At 42.5% G+C, this 8421-nt stretch overlaps 1 long non-coding RNA gene across 1 annotated transcript; it reads right to left on the reverse strand.

Annotated features, from left to right (window-relative positions):
- Nucleotides 1-3755: 3755 nt before the first annotated feature.
- LOC141041810 (uncharacterized) lies at nucleotides 3756-5378 on the reverse strand. The gene is made up of 2 exons (XR_012203428.1): nucleotides 4152-5378; nucleotides 3756-4056 (listed from the first exon to the last, which is right to left on the reverse strand). It is a non-coding gene; the product is annotated as an uncharacterized lncRNA (long non-coding RNA).
- Nucleotides 5379-8421: the final 3043 nt, after the last annotated feature.

Consider the following 8421-nt stretch of genomic DNA (forward strand, 5'->3'; position numbering starts at 1 on the left):
CTCTGAGCTTAGTAGCAGCAGTACACCTTGTGTAGACGGTAGCCTGTGACAGAGAAGTGAGCTAAAGCTGCCGCCACTGGACAGAGGTCTGCAGCGTGTGATCGAGTTGAGCAAGACATTATAGGTTGATTTGTTGCCTGATACACCTGCTGAGCAAGGTTGTGAGCTACTCCATTTAGATTCCTGGAAATATGTAAGACCCGAGCGTTGAGATTAGTATAACTTCTAATAAAAGAAGCCAAGTAATTTCTGATATTCCAAGGCGTAGCAGGATGGGAGATATTCTTAGAAGCTACTGCAGAAGCAAGCGGAAGACAGTCGGTTAAAAAAGTAGGCTGCTGCACATTTAAGAAGTTTGCTAGCAGAGCAGCACAAGCCAGGGCTGTGGCTTCCGCCTGAATGGGATCAATGGTTACAGGTGCAGAAGCTTGAATCTGAATGTTGAGCTCCCCATGATCAGCAGGGAGAGAAAAGTAGATACCAATACCTGTACCAACCTGCCCTCGAAGAGCACCTGGTATTTTTTAAGTTCGAAAAGCCGCATCGGAATAAATCTTCGGCCCCTTAATGATGAGATCAGATTGGATGGATTTGCCCTGCATAGGAATTTGCTGTTCATTATGAAGATTGTTAGTAACACTATGTTGGTCATCAGATGACAAAAGTGCCTCAACCTGCATTGCACAATCCATACTAGCAGCCATAACGTGGATCCTATTAGGATGCCCTTTCCAGCGCTCGAAAAGACAATCGTTCCTAGCTTTCCATAAAGTCCATAAAAAATTGAAAATATTCTGGAACGAAGCATGAGGATGATGCGAACCCATTAAAGAAGTAATGGTGGTAATCAAAGAGTCCTGACTATGAACGAGAGCATCAGATCTAATATACCAAGGATGAGCAAACCAGGCAGCTCTAGCAAAATGACAAAGGAAAAAAAGATGAAAATCATCCTCTTGTTGAGTACATCTGGAGCAAATTTGAGGAATATGGTTGGAGAATCTTCCTGCTCTCATACCAGTAGGCAGAGCCTTGCTGAGAAGACGCCAAGCAAACATTTTAATTTTAGGAAGCAAAGATTTGTGCTTCCACACCATATTGAGAAAGTTTTTTAAGTCCGCAGAAACTTGAGAGGGAGTTGTTCTAGGATGGGCATGAATGTTTTGTAAGCAAATTTTGTAAGCAGATTTAGGAGAACAACTACCATTCGGCGCTAAAGGCCAACAAAGCAAATCATCATTATCATCCTGAATAATGTCAGTATTAATGATATGAGAAGCCAGCGGCTCCCGGAAAAGTTGAAAGATGAGTTGGTGGTTCCAAGTCTTGTTATCAGCCATCCAAAGATCCCTAACTAAAGACGGATCAACAAAGCCTGAATGCTGAGGAATGAGATAGTCATGAATAGTATTCCAGTGGGTACACCAAGGCATACTCCATAAAGTGATATTTCCTTGAGTAAGCTGATAGAAAGCATGATTCTTAATATTGGGAAACATTTTGAGGATAGAAGCCCAAAAAGCAGATTTGGGAGGAGCAGGAGTAGCCTTCCAAATAGTGGCGTTAGGGAAATATTTCGCTCGGAGAACAGAGTATAAATGTGAAGATGGATTATTTGCTAACCTCCAGGCTGCAGCCAGAATGAGACTCTCATTGATTGCCTTCAAGTTTCTTATACCTAACCCTCCTTCTGATTTGGAATTGGAAATGTCCTTCCAAGCTCGAAGACAAAGGCTTTTCCTGGAATCTGTTTCTCTAATACCTGTCCACCAGAAGTTCCTGATTACTGCAGTAAGTTTTGCAATGATTTTTTTAGGAAAAAGAATATTGGACATATAATAAACAGGAATGGCCGAAAAGACAGAGCGAATTAATTCTAATCTAGCAGCATGAGAGAGCATGTTAGCTTTATAAGAGGGCAACTTATTTAAAAATTTGTCCAAGACAAAGTTGTAAGCAGTTGCTCTATTATTAGCAGGAAGGATGAGAGGATGACCAAGGTGAGTAAAGTTATTATCAAGGGTAGCCACTGGAAAAATGATTTTAATGTCATCCATAACCTGTTGGGGAACATGGGAACTGAAAAGAATAGCAGATTTGTTCCAATTGGGTGTTTGACCAGAGCTAGCACAGAAATGATGAATGAGGTTGGCCATAGCCTGAGCTTCCTGACAAGTGGCCTGTCCACACACAAGGAGATCATCTGCAAACAGCAAAGAATGCACAGAAGGGCAATTTGGTCCAAGTGAAATACCTTGTAAATGATTGGCCCTCAAAGCTTCATTCAGCATAATGGAGAGCTCATTAATGGCCAAAACAAACAAATAAGGCGACATGGGACAGCCCTGTCTGATACCTCTGGAGCTCTTAAATTTTTGAGAGGGCTGACCATTAATAAGCACAGAGAAAGTAGGTGAGGAGATACACGCATGAATCAAATTAATGAAATGACCATGCAGCCCTTTACGTGTCAAGGCAGAAACTATGAAGTTCCATTCCAAACGATCAAAAGCTTTAGCAAGATCTATTTTAAGCATGAAAGCACTATGATTCCAAGATTTAAGGGAAAAAGAGTGAGCAATCTCCTGAGCAATAATGATGTTATCACTAATACGCCTGCCTTGAATAAAAGCTTGTTGAGCAGGATCAATATAATCAGGAAGGTGAGATTTAAGTCTATTAGCCAAAGACTTGGCAATGATTTTGTAAATCACGTTACAAAGGCTAATAGGCCTGTAATCAGTAGGAAGCAGGGGCACCAATTTCTTAGGAATGAGAGCAATATTGGTGTTATTAATATGAGAAGGAAGGGTAGCTGTTTGATAAAAATTAGTAACAAGTTGAGTTACCTCTTCCCCAATCCAGTCCCAAGTAGCTAAATAAAATTCAACATTGAAACCATCAGGTCCAGGAGAAGCTTTAAGCTTCATATCTTTAAGAATCTGCAAGATTTCAGCGTTATCCGGAATGGAATAAGTAGGATCATTGTTATGATTGTACCCCTGATGAAGAGGAAAAGGTGGACAAACATTCGCATTAGGGGATGAAAAAATATAGTTGAAGTAGTTCACAAAGGTTTGCATAATGGCATTAGGATTACAGTGAATGAGGTCATGTTCATCCTTAATAGAACAGATAGTATTTCTCTTCCTACGCTTAATAACAGCCTGATGAAAAAATTTAGTATTACGATCACCTTTAGAAACCCAATTCTTCTTACTCCTTTGCTTATAATATTGATTAATCTTAGAAAGCGTTAATTCATACCTTGCCGTAAGAGAACATTGGAGATCTTGATTTTGCTGATGAAGAGGAAGTTGTTGCAGTTCATTGATTTTTGACTCCAAGGCCGAAAGCTCATTTTGAAGTGGTTTTTTCTTCCTGCACCAAGTTTTGAGAGATCCTGCAAGATAGGAAGATTTTGCTGCAAAAGAAATATGAGAAGCATTGTTCCAAACATTCTTAGTGAAGGAGTGGAAGTCTTGTTCCATAAGCCACCAGTTTTAAAATTTGAAAGTTTGTTTAGGTCTCACAAAATTACCATCAGTAGAGATTAAAATAGGGGCATGATCACTGAGAATGATAGGCAGATTTAAAACCTTAGTGTTGGGATAAAAAGAGCACCACTGAGAGTTAACCAGACATCGATCAAGATGTCTGTGAATGGGTTTAGAAGTGTTATGCCTACCACGCCAAGTGTATGCTGGACCGCTATAACCAATATCAAACAGACCACAATTTTTGACAAGAGAACGAAAAGCATGCATACGATAGTAGTTAATATTGCCAGTACATCCATCGATATCATACAAGATGTCGTTCAAGTCTCCCATACAAACCATGGGTTTACCTAGGTTATCATAGACAAAAGCAGCAACTTGGTCCCAGATGACCGAAGTCTGCTTGTGGTACGGGTCACCATATATACAGATCAAACAAAAATTGACCCCAGAGTCTACATGGATAACATTAGCTAATATATAGTGGAAAGTGGCAACATGAACAGTGACTTTGAGCTCGTCGTTCCACATAAGCCAAAGACCACCTGCAGTACGTCTAGAAGGAACAACAAAAGCATTAGACACGTCAAACCTATTAACAAGATCAATGGAACGGACTTTGGAAGATTTAATTTCAGAAACAAATGTTACCTGAGCTCGAGTAGACCGCATCAAGTTAGCAAGGTATAACATTCTTTCACTGCCAAGGCCCCTGCCCATACCTCGGCAGTTCCAAGCTATTGCCTTCATGTCGCATGAGGCGCGTTAGGGCCATGCGCCGCTGCCCAAGAAACAGAGAAATCCATGCCATCCTCTCCTTGATTGCCAATTTCCATGTTGCTAACCCCATTGTTAACTGCTTGCTGACCAATGAGAAGATCCATCGGAACACCTTGGCGAGTGGAGCTAGTGTTATCTTGATTTTCCACGGGGGCCTGACCTGTGGTGCCGTATGGGCTATGATAATCATCCAAACCCATGTACTGGAAGCGATCATGTCTAGGAGGAGAAATAGGACCCTTGTAAGAGCTATCTGCATCTGCACTGAGAGAGTGTGAAGGCGTCCTAATTGGGTATGGATCATAGCTTGCTGCTGCCTCTCTGCGTTGTTCCTCAGTAAGGCTGATTTGGTTAACAGCGGGATTGACATCCAAGTTTGCCACAAATTTGCTGCTGCTTCCGCACAGCATACTGCTACCAACCATCGGATTGGATACAACCTCCCGGTGCCAAGTGGTAGCACCATAGCAACGGCGAGGAAAGTGGTTGACAGAGGCACGCATACCTCCAGATGTCCCAGTTGGGGGAACATCCCATCTAGCAGCTGTAGATCGACGGCGGCTCCTGTCGACCGATGGATTTCTGGTAAGATGAGGTTCTGGCAAGGGACGGGAGGGGGAATCGGCGACAAGGCGGGCGCTTCCTGTTGGGTCTCCAGATCGGAGAGGGGGAGAGGACCCAGCTCGAGTGGCGGAGGCAGGAGCGAGAGGGGCGAGGCCAGGCGGAGGCGCTCCGAGCAGGCCCGGTCCAGCTAGGGGATCGAGCGACGACGAAACGGGGGCTCGGACTGCGCCCGCAACAACTCCGCCGACCGCCGGGCCTTTCCTGAGCGGAAGGATCTGCATCTGAAGGGCCAGTCAACTCCAGTCGCTTCGACGGCGGCAATGGGGGATTCAGAATGGCTGCAATAGGTCGTTTAGGAGAGAGCTTTAGTGGATAAGGGGGTCTGCGCCAGGAGGAAGATGGAGAGGACAAAGGTCTAGGGTAAAGAGTAGTGGTGCCTCTCTGTATTGGAAAATGTTCTCCATAGTGGTAGCGAGAGTCGGCATAGCTGGGTTCTGAGAAGTGAGAGGAGCAGAGTGTGCAGGCAAACTGAGCAGATTTGGGGAAGAATTGGGGTTTGCTGGTTCATGCTGACGAGAGGTGTGCAGGCTTTTGTGTCTTCAATACTGTATTTTCTGCTGAGTATCAGTATTCCAGAACAAAACTGTGATGTAAATGATTTTCGTGCTGACATGTTGAAATTATTTACCTGCACTATTTGCAATTGAGATTTTATTTTTCTTGCAAATAAAAATCATTTCATCTTAATTAAGCCTTTTTTGGCTTGGCTTAATACGAGCAAGAATTGATATGCAAAATTCTAAGTGTTTTTCAACAAATTGATGCTGGGGATCACAAGGTTAAATCCTACATTTTGTCATTTCGACGTTACTATTGCTTTACAAAGTGATCTCCCACACATTTTACTAAGTCATGACATAAGGTGAGTATCTAGTGCTGTGAGATTACCTCCATTTTGGATATTATCTCCAAGGTGTCATACTTAGCAATTTGAGATTCACACTAATGATTTCAAGCCAACTTCTTGAAATTTCATTAATTTTGCAAAGTTCATTACAAGTCAACCATGATGGTCTTTAATTTATTGACCGCAAACTAATTATCTCTGGTATCTGATGACTAGAGAATTTGTGGCATTCGCCCTCAATGGCCACCACTGTCCTACCTGGGCCATGATGGCCCTTAACATGATCGCTCGTGTGTCTCGTGGGACAATGTGTGCAATCCAAGATCGAGGTACCCCCACGCCGATGATGAAACAGGAAAATTATGTTACCTTGTACATCGTAAGGCATCATACACATCTATATTTCACATCTGGTTATTATTATGTATCAGCAATTCCGGGGACGCAAAGAATCTCAAGGGCAAAGGTTTGAATCTCAATTCAACCTTCAACCTGACAGCAACAAGGAAGTCAATTGTCCGCGCGGTGTTTTTCCATGACCTAGCGATAACATGACTATCAAGCTGTCACGGGACCCTTTGGGCATGGAGAACATGATGGTTAAATATGACTCAACTAACAGTAGTCTCTCAATCTCCCGACTGGTTAATATAATTTATGTCCATTTATGATCTTCAAATAAGAACATAAGTATTGTTGTCTTCATATATTGTATCAACATTTTGGTACAATACATTTGTATGTATTCTATATATCTGACAATGGTTTTCATATTCGCACTTTTCAAGTCAATATATAGATTTCTACGGGGGTCAATCTGATGTAAGATAATATGTGCCTTGTGGACTGATACGCCTCCAACGTATCTACTTTTCTAAACTCTTTTGCTCTTGTTTTGGACTCTAACTTGCATGATTTGAATGGAACTAACCTGGACTGACGCTGTTTTCAGCAGAATTGCCATGGTGTTATTTTTGTGCAGAATAAAAAGTTCTCGGAATGACCTTAAACTTCACGGAGATAACTTTTGGAATTAATAAAAAATATTGGCGAAAGAATCAGCACCAGGGGCCCACACCCTAGCCACAAGGGTGGGGGTGCGCCCACCCCCCTGGGGCGCGCCCTCCGACCTTGTGCACCCCCTGAACCTCCACCGACCTCAAATCCAACTCGATATATTCACTTTCGGGGAGAAAAAAAAATCAGAGAGAAGGATTCATCACGTTTTACGATACGGAGCCGCCGCCAAGCCCTATTCTTCCTCTGGAGGGCAGATCTCGAGTCCGTTTTGGGCTCCGGAGAGGGGAATCCGTCGCCATCATCATCATCAACCATCCTCCATCACCAATTTCATGATGCTCACCGCCGTTCATGAGTAATTCCATCGTAGGCTTGCTGGACCGTGATGGGTCGGATGAGATTTACTATGTAATCGAGTTAGTTTTGTTAGGGTTTGAGCCCTGGTATCCACTATGTTCTAAGATTGATGTTGCTATGACTTTGCTATGCTTAATGCTTGTCATTAGGGCCCGAGTGCCATGATTTCAGATGTGAACCTATTATATTTTCATGAATATATTTGTGTTCTTGATCCGATATTGCAAGTTATAGTTACCTACTACGTGTTATGATCCGGCAACCCCGGAGTGATAATAGTCGGGACCACTCCCGGTGATGACCGTAGTTTGAGGAGTTCATGTATTCACTAAGTGCTAATGCCTTGGTCCGGTGCTCTATTAAAAGGAGGCCTTAATATCCCTTACTTTCCAATAGGACCCCGCTGCCACGAGAGGGTAGGACAAAAGATGTCATGCAAGTTCTTTTCCATATACGGAATACATGCCTACATTATATTGATGAACTGGAGCTAATTCTGCGTCACCCTATGTTATAACTGTTGCATGATGAATGCTATCGGACATAATTATCCATCATGGATCCATTGCCTACGAGCTTTTCACATATTGATCTTTGCTTCGTTACTTTTCCGTTGCCGCTGTTAGGATTGCTATGAAACTGCTACTGTTACTTTTGCTACTGTTACCGTTACTTCCATACTACTTTGCTACTAAATACTTTGTTGCAGATATTAAGTCTTTTAGGTGTGGTTGAATTGACAACTCAGCAGCTAATACTCAAGAATATTCTTTGGCTCCCCTTGTGTCGAATCAATAAATTTGGGTTGAATACTCTCCCTCGAAAACTGTTGCGATCCCCTATACTTGTGGGTTATGAAGACCTTTTTCTGGCGCCGTTGCCAGGGAGCATAGCTCTATTCTCTGAGTCACTTGGGATTTATATCTGTTGATCACTATGAGGAATTTGAAAGATCAAAGAACTAAGATTTTTCCCTCAACTACGAGGGGAGGTAAGGAACTGCCATCTAGCTCTGCACTTGATTCTCCTTCTGTTTTGAGTAAACTTGCGACACCTACACCTGCTATTGATTCCGATATGTCGCAATGTTATTGATGATGCCACTTCTGCTATGCATGATGCTTATGAGGAAACTATTTCTCTGCTTGGTAATACTGTGCCACTAGGTGAATTTCTTGATGAACAACTTGCTAGGGTTAGAGATAATGAAATTACTGAAACTGATGATATTATTGAAAATTATGATTATGATTCTCCCCCTAGATATGAATTGCTTGTTGTTCCTAAGGGTTT

Source organism: Aegilops tauschii, chromosome 2 (genome assembly GCF_002575655.3).
Source record: "Aegilops tauschii subsp. strangulata cultivar AL8/78 chromosome 2, Aet v6.0, whole genome shotgun sequence".
In the NCBI taxonomy this organism is placed as follows: domain Eukaryota; kingdom Viridiplantae; phylum Streptophyta; class Magnoliopsida; order Poales; family Poaceae; genus Aegilops; species Aegilops tauschii.